The sequence below is a fragment of the Nuphar pumila genome, chromosome 2 (genome assembly GCF_984573655.1).
Source record: "Nuphar pumila chromosome 2, dmNupPumi1.hap1.1, whole genome shotgun sequence".
Taxonomy (NCBI): domain Eukaryota; kingdom Viridiplantae; phylum Streptophyta; class Magnoliopsida; order Nymphaeales; family Nymphaeaceae; genus Nuphar; species Nuphar pumila.
Window position 1 is genome coordinate 92,640,073 of NC_143250.1, and position 9,171 is coordinate 92,649,243.

At 36.1% G+C, this 9,171-nt stretch overlaps 1 long non-coding RNA gene and 1 other non-coding gene across 2 annotated transcripts; both read left to right on the forward strand.

The window, feature by feature from the left end:
- The first annotated feature begins 356 nt into the window (after positions 1-356).
- On the forward strand, positions 357-7,132 carry LOC149846125 (uncharacterized). Its single transcript, XR_016430250.1, has 2 exons — positions 357-485; positions 6,287-7,132. It is a non-coding gene; the product is annotated as an uncharacterized LOC149846125 (long non-coding RNA).
- Positions 803-890, forward strand: LOC149846126 (small nucleolar RNA Z221/R21b). The gene has a single exon (XR_016430653.1). It is a non-coding gene; the product is annotated as a small nucleolar RNA Z221/R21b (small nucleolar RNA).
- Positions 7,133-9,171: the final 2,039 nt, after the last annotated feature.

Genomic DNA, 9,171 nt, shown 5'->3' on the forward strand with positions numbered 1-9,171 from the left:
CTTCTCTATCACGTTGTGCGTTAACCCCACTCTTCCCATAACCCAAAGTGAGATGCGCAGCTCCCAAGCGATCTGTGCAGTGACGATTGAATCCAACCGTGTATTTCCGTTTGCCCACCGGAGGGCAATTCCGTAAATGATGTATCAATCTCTAGGGTTTAAGCTTTAGACGTGAACCCTAAACCCTAAAAGATCTCCTGTAAATACCCTCCCAACAGCACGGTAGAGGAGGCGACGAAAGGGTGGGAGCGAGACTTCCTCTGGTTTGAATGCCGTCACTATCTTTCATCTTATCCTCGATTCCTAGGGTTTTGCACTCGTCGAGATCGCCAAGGTTGTCTCTTTCCTCTGATAGCTCTTTTCCACTCCCCCCCCCTTTAGAGAGAAAATGTCTGGGCAGTAAGAGGCGCGCATTGTTCCAGGAGATTATCGGTGCTCATCTCGAAGACGCGTTCAGGCGTTTCGGCAAGGTTCCCGACACGCAGGTACAGTTAGAGTTAGGTTTCTGTTGTTCGATCCCGTATTGATTACGTTGTTCTTCGTTGGAGTTTGCATATTGGATCTGTTTCCCTGTATATCCGAGTTTGAGTTGTCTTCTGAATTCGTTTTAAGAGAGAGAGAGATTGGTTTAACAAAAGGGAACAAATCGAAACAAATCACATCTAAATCATCATCTTCCACCAAATATTCTTGTTCATTGATTCTCTAACCGATCAAGAGTTGCCGTGCCTATATGTTTATCTAGCATACAATAAGACAGACTTTAGAACTAAGCGTGAGTGTTGTGTCTTCGGGAATAAGGTGGCTGCGATGAGAAAATTTGTCATGCACCACTCTGATTAACTCGTTGGGTGATGATGATACTGAATTTACCCAATTACTCTGAGCCTCCCTTTTCTCTTGCGTTTTGACTGCTGCATGGTCCAAAGTTTTTTTCCCTCCCCCTCTTCTTATATTTGATTTGATATCTCCTTTGATGTGCTCTGTTCTTGAAATTTTCATACGAGTCATATGGGTTTTATTTATTGCATATGTTTCTTGCTTAGTTGTATAAGTTTCGGAGGGACAAGAAAGAAAGAAAATGAAGAAACGAATCTGTATCGTGGGGATCCAAACGATGTGGTCTCTTGTTATCAACAAGACCAACCATGATGCGGACTGAAACTGTTTTGTTGATAAAAGTGAAGGTTCCGATGGTTTCCCTTTTTTGAATTTTATTTCCTTTATCCATATATGTATGCATATCTATAAATGGTTTTTTGTCTTCTGATAATGCAAAAAACTGCTTTTCTAATGGGGTGTTTGTGTGCACCCATTTACCCAGATAAACGGAATAAGCTGGGAAATCACATTATAATCTATGATAGAAGATTCCAACTTCTCACTTCATCTGGATAAGTGGTTGCATACAAACACCACCTAAGTGTTCTCATTGAATCTCAATATTTTAAGACACTACATGACATGATTTACAGTGGGAATTTACTATTTAATTTCTCCTTGTGTTAGGAGACATGACATTGTATCTTTCAAAGCTTGCTTGCTATGTCACATGAACGTACTCAACAGGTCGCTCTGTCTGGGCGTCCTGACATGTGGACACAGCTCCAGACACATTATAGCATGAGTGAGCAATGTTTATAAGATTAAATAGTTTTAATAATATTTTAATAACAGATACTTCTATATATTAAAATATCTATGTTTTTATCAATCAAGTAACTCAAAAAATCTATGCCGTAATGTCTAGTTTTTTTTTTCAAAAACTCTGCAGGCGTGTGTCTCATACTCGTATGAATCCCTCCTCGTGACAGTTTTTCCTTTTCCTGTCTTTTCTGATCTAGTTTTTTTTTTCAATAAAAAGCTGCCTCTGCCATGCAGAGTTTACTTTTTATATGGGACTTTGTTTAACCGTACGAGTTCTGAAAACATGAAGGCAAAGTGAATGAATCGGTGAATTTGTGTCATGAAAGTGAATGAATTGGTGAATTTGTGTCATGGGGAGCCATATGATGTGGTCTTGTTTTTATGACAAGATCAACCATGGTGCGGACTGAAACTGCATTGTTGATACAACTGGCGATTCTGATGGTTCCCCTACTTTTTTGCTCATTCATTTGTGTTTTTTATACTTTTATAGAGCCATATGATGTGGTCTTGTTTTTATGACAAGATCAACCATGATGCCGGCTGAAACTGCATTGTTGATAAAACTGGCGATTCTGATGGTTCCCCTACTTTTTTGCTCATTCATTTGTGTTTTTTATACTTTTATAGATTTTTAGTGCTTACAAAATGTGAAAAGGTATTTTTCTAAGGATTTCATCCGACCCCATGATTTCAGGGTGCCTCATTATCCAAATTAGGGTGTTCCAATGATGTAAAAGGTTACTTTGCAATTGATATTATTGTGGAGTGGTATTCTGCCTTATCTATTTCATCAAGGATTTAGATTTTTCAAGTTAGTCTTATGCTCTTTCTAGAGCCTGACTAGGATGATGATGGATTTTTTAAATATCCTCTTAAATTAAGAGTACCAACTCAAAATAGATTGGATGTTTCATTTGGATATTCTCAGTTTATTCAATACATGATCCAGTGAAATATGCTTGTATAGTTTGCTGAAATTGATTTGCCATTGATTAAAATCCTTCCTTCTATAAGTTGTTTGCGAAGCACCCTCATGCCTGCCCATCTTTTTTCCTTTTTATGTGTGTGAATCTCAACATATTGGCTCCTTGATTGTGCTGATGCCTGATATGATGCGTTCATTAAATGCTGTATTTTACTTTGATCTGTCTACAATATGGGCAAGGCAAGCCTTGGCCTATCTGGATCTGACTTGTTCATGGCTTTGCTCTAATAGACATTATTGTGGTCTACACTCCGTGTTCATTTGTTATTCTTGTAGTTTGCTTAAAGTTTACACGATTCTTTTGATGTCCAGAATCCCAATGTTCTCATGGCTGATATGTTTTCAAAGCCTGTAATAGAAATTGTATCTTGCAGTTGAAATTTAAGTCCGTGCAGGTAAGCTTTAGAAGTGTATTATGTTCTATTTATAGAATCTCTCTGATACCACACGTACTTACTGCTCTGTTAGTAGCATAGTGACAAATATCCCGAGAAATTGCCTGAAAGTTTAAAATGGCAATTTCTTGCGAGATTTTCGAAATATCGTGAGATTTATGAAAAAAACATAAATATCGTGATTTAAACACTATTTATGTTTTAAATGGCTATTTATTTCAAAAAACATGTTTTTTTATTCTTAAATAATTTATATTAATATTTTCTTATAAAAAATATTTTTTATATTTTTTAATTTATTTTTTTATTGCTGAGATTTTGATGAAAACAATACGAGATTTATGGAATTTTTTCAATTTCGTGCTAGTTTTGGAAAAAACGAGAAATTGCCGACAAAAACTTTTGTCACTATGGTTATTAGTCAAAGTGCCTCATATTTCTTATGCCATTTTTTTGCTGTGCTTTGCTGTCACATGGTTTGATACTGTGATGCCAAGGTTTGATTGTTAAGAGGTAGGTGGTGGAGATGGTGGCATATATGAGATGGTGATGGGTAAAGGATGGAGATTGATGGTGGATCGTTAAGGTGGATTTGGACTGAAGTTTGTGTGTAACACTGGAAGTTTGTGAAGGTGGCTGTTGTTGCTTATGTGAAATAAGGCTGCAAATGCATTGGATAAGATATGGATATAGATTGAGATGATCTTTTTTTAAAATTTTACATGTTTATCAGATTTGAATTAATAGTTTGGATTGGACCATTGAAATTCAGATCAAAATCTGATATGATTTCATTTTTTATATGTCAATAACTTGTCTATTTTATTATATCTAGTATTAGGACTTGTATTTAGAATTTGGATTTGCTTTTAAGTTGAGCTTATGTTTAAAATGTTTCACAGGATTTTAAATTTTAAATAGCCTAAAATGTTTTAGGCTATTTTTCATAGACCGCCATCTTCACCATGCACCACCATTTTTGCCACTCACCACCTTTCATCTGCTATCATCTCTGCCATTTTTGCTGCTTACTATCTCCAATCAACCACTATATTCATTATTCACCATCTTTCGTCTACCACTTGTTCTACCATACACCGCCGCCTTCATTTACCATCTCCACCATTACCATTTTGGTCAACAGTGGTAGTTGAAAGACCGTGAAGGAGAAATAGTGGTGGATGGCCACTGAAGATGCTGGTGATGAAAAGATGGGGAATGGTATGGCTATGGTGGATGTGAGGTGGTTATAATGGAGGTGTGGATATTAGAAATGGTGATGGTTTGGAGCTGGTGGGGAAGAAGGCGGTTTGGCCAGCTATGAAAATTATGATGGATGGGAGGTTAGGATCTGCTTGTCTAGTGGTCATCGTAGCTGGAGATCAGTCTGCTGCAGCTGGGGTGTTGATATTGGCAACTCTACCGTATTGGGCATGATTTGGTATGCCTACCGTTCAGTGGTAAATGCAACGAGCTGCTTTGTTTTCTTTTTATTTTTTGAAAGGCAAACCGAGGTTAGCCCGACCCCTCTACCCCACCGAGCAGGGATCCAGGGAGAGGCTATGTGGAAGTGTCATAGCCAATCACATGACAGCATTTCATGTGGGCCCCATGCAATGCTGTCATGCAATTGGCTTTGTCACTTAGCCATGCCACATAACCGCTCCTTTGATCTCAACTCCTACCAGTTATACAACTATGCCATTAATTTTTGAACGTGCAACTTCCCAACACAAGGTGACTAGGACTAGCTGCTTTGTTTTCTGCTTGTGAACCACCCGATGATTTTGTTCCTATTTCTGGTATAGCTATTACACAAGGACAACTGTGACTCTTTTTATCGTTGTACCCTTCAACAGGCTGCACTTTCCTGTACTTGCTTTCATCCTGTTTTTCTGGTCCTATCATGGTTGAGGGATGTTTTTTGTTGTCGAAAGGCAAGCTGGGGTTAGGCAGACCCCCTTCCAGTTATACAATGATACCATTGGAATTTGAACTTACAACGTCCCAACACAAGGTGACTTGCACTATCTGCTACTGTTTGTCATTAACTCCTCAACTCCGTGATGAAACCATTGATTGTGACATTGAATAACCTCATGCAATCTATTATCTGTAGATGGGGAATGCCTTATAAGTTTAATCTGTACCACTTGGTCTTTTCTCTCTCTTACTCTGTCCAGAAAAGTAAGTATATAACAATCAGCAATTCAGCATAGTGCATTATCATTGTGCCAAGGTGTGCTTAAGCTTACGTGCCAAACTGCGCTTATCTTAATTAAGGTGTTTCAAAGGTGCCTGCTACTATTAAAATTAAAGGGTTACATCCCTCTCTTAACATGATGCTTGGATGTTTGTTTCATCTACAGTAAAAAGGGAAGAAAAAACATGCCTATTCAATTTCTTATGAAAAGTACATGAAACTCAATGGTGCTTTAGGAATAATTTACATGGGCACACCTACCTTTTTTATTTATTTTGAAATTACATGCCAAATCATTGGTATTTGACATTCATGAGATTCACTTTTTAAATCTCATGAGAACTCAAATCTCTTGAGGTCTCATCTGCGAAGGCTTGCTTTTGGGTTGCTGTGCATAAATTTACTTTAAATTTTTAGGTGCTCTTCAAATTAGATTCACTTTTTCAATCTCTTGAGATCTAACCAAACTTTCTTTTTTAAAAGGCAAACTTGGGTTAGTCGTACCCCCACTTTAACGTGGTGCTAGGGTTTTGTTCATGCTCCTTCCCTAAGGAGGTAAAGTGCTTTTGTAAGTAGAGGTGTACAATTATTTTGAAATGGAAGTTGCTTTTTTTGCATTTATTAGGAGGACAATTTCTTGCTTCTTTTGCATTTATTATGAGGACAATTTCTTGCTTCTTTTGCCTCTTAAATTCAATTGGATGCATCGGGCTTACAAATGCATTGATTTTTGTGTGTTATTGTGAAAATTTGTGTGGTTTTCTTTTGTGAATTTGTACCATTGTGTTTAGAGTTTGTTTTGCTTTGATTGAGTCTTGATTGTTTTGCTTTGATTGAATATTGATGTAAGGTGTTGAGTCATTTGGAACTTTCTTTGAGTCTCTTATGTAAGGGTTAGCTCATAGATCTAAACGAAATGAACCCTTTGGAAAAAATGTGAATGAATGTAAATGTGAAGATGTTTTTTTTGTTCACCTTCGTTGTGGTTGTGATTACTTTTGAGTGATTGTGATTTTCTTTCTTTTTTATTCTCTTGCTTTCTTGCATTTTCAGTTATCAAAGCTTCAACAGTGACAAGTGAGAGACCTATAAGCTTGTGGCAGTAAGGAAGGACTGTCACATCGCATTGGCTTATTGAAGAAGTAGGCTCGTGACAAGTGGTATCAGAGCTCGTTCTCGGGCTAGAGAAGACACTCAGGACTTGGTGTCGAGAGACACATTGATAAGTCGCAATTTGTGATAAGACATTGTGGTGCACCAATACAACTAAAGAAGCACTAAAGGATAGGCAATTGTTGAAACCGAGAAGATGAGTTCACCTTGGGGTCATGGGCATATGGACGCGATCGTCAACAAACTTGTGGTTGATGTGACTTCGCACAAGGAAGAGATTTCACGTGCTGTTAAGTTGTTCGGAGGATGGGATGATGAGGTGACAAGCTTGCGAGAGCAAGTAAACATATTGATCGGACAAGTTACTTCGTTGACTACGACAGTGACCATCTTGCAGACTGAAGTTAAGGAGCTTCAGTTGAAGAACCACACTCTCCAGCAATCAGTTACCCTCAATGATAGAAATGACGATAGGCTATCAAAGATAGATGTGCCTAGGCCAGTTAAATTTAATGGTTTCAAGGATAGCAAGACCATAGAAAACTTTCTCTTTCAGGTGGAAGATTACTTAGACATTCAGAATATATTAGCTGAAGATCTTAGAGTGAAGGTGGCAGCAACTCTACTTGATGGAGATGCTATAACTTGGTGGAGACGGAAGCGTAGCGACATGAAAATGGGTCATTGTGTGATTGATACCTTTGAAGCTTTCAAAATTGAGCTACGAAATTACTTTATGCCAAAGAACGTACTACGACAAGCTTATCGAATGGTGGCAGAACTCAAACACACTGGAGCCTTGATAGATTATATTAGGACGTTTCAGAAACTCATGCTAGATGTACCTAATATGCCAGATGAAGACAAACTCAATTGGTTTATTGTGAGACTACAACCTTGGGCACAAATCGAAGTGGAAATGAACAATCCTCGGACTTTGGAAGATGCGTATGTCACTGCCGAACAAATAGTGGATATACAATGCAAGTCCTGCACTCCATCGATTAAGGCTAGGGAGAAGCCTAACTATGTTGGCATGAAAGTAGATCGATGCGACAATAAAGGTGAGTCATCGATGCAATACCATTTTGACAAGAGTCAAAATTATAAAAAGCACAACAATAACGACAATAAAGGGCCGGTTGTGACTTGTTGGTTCTGTGGCAAAAGACATATTGTTAGGCATTGTCCAAAGCGCCTCGTGAAGGATGACAAATAAGCCAATGCAGTTTCGGTGACGAGTAGTGATGTTGAAGTGGTGCAATAAAAGATGGGAGTTGTGTAGACGATAAACATAGTTAGAAGTTGTGCAACCTGTTACTAAAGTACTTGTGTATTTGGAAGTCGATGCAACTTTTTCAATAAAGCATTTTAAAAATATATTTTCAATAAAAATGTTTGTGCAAATCCTGTATCAAATTATAAAAATTGATTCAAAGTAGTTGTAAAGTCTAGGTCAAACTTAGGGAACGGATAAAACTTTGTATTTAATCACACAATTAATTACTCTTTATTGTCAAAAATAAAAAAAAATAATTAAATAAATAACAAAGAGAGTGCTGTCCCTTTAGAGGGCTTAAACAAATACAAATAAAGTGCCTTATTACAAACCCAAATAAATAAATAAGTGAATTCTTAATATAAAAATAAGAAAAAGTTTTGGGTGTTGAGTCTTTTGCCCCTTTATCTTTTTCTATGTTGAACACTTTTGTGTGGTTGCATAAATAGTTCTCCGAAGGCCTTTTTGAGGGCTTGAAGGGACCTTAGAAGGCACTTTGAGGGTATGAAAATGGGTTTAATGTATGTTTGATCGTTTTTTTGCAAAATAAAAATTATAAAACATAATAAAATGTATAAAATTAAACAAAAAATAAATAATTAGTGAAATAAAAATCAACAAAAGATTTAAACTAACTAGAAACAAACTAATAACATGTAACTGACTATGAATCAACTAATAACAAACAACCTAAATGATGAAATAATAAAACAAACTAATAACAAGAAGCTAATTAAATTAATGACTAACTAAATGAAAGATTAAGGAAATATACTAACCAAATATCAAATACCAATTAAAACTAACAACTTACTAAACTAACTCACTAACAAATGAATTAACAACTATGTAATCTGTAAACTAACTAACACCAAAAAAAATTTCAGGGAATCAAGCTAACCTAATTTGAGAATTCAACTACTTAACAAACTAAATAACAAAAAAAAAACACTAGTGCTGCACGGGATAGACTACTTAACTAAGTAACAATTTAGAATTGTAAAACTTATTTAGTTAAACTATGAATAAAGTTAAAAAGAAGCAATAAATATGTAGCTAATCATGCAAGACTGAACGTCACATCTAAATTAAACGAGCATTTAACAACGGGAATCAATGAGGAACTAAATAACTTAAATAAAAGAACCAACATTAAACTATAGAACTACAACTAATCTAAAAACGACACCATAAGACTCAACTTTTCAAGAAAATTATGATTGATAAAATAGTAAATTAGCTACATTATCTTATTGTGATGGATTAAAGGCTTCTGGAATTACATAAAATACTTATCTAACTAACAAGGAAAGATTGAAATTAAATCTACGCCAACGGATTACTTGCAATAAAGAAACACTATACTATATGATTATTGATTTTTTTTCTTTTTCTTTTTGTTATTCTAATCTAGTAAGAAATCTAATAAACTTGATGACAGGTATTAAATAGCTAATGACTAACTCAGATTTACTTTAACCACAGAACATATATTTTACTTAACGTCAAAACACAATTTTAGAAAAATGATGTAAAAATCTAATCG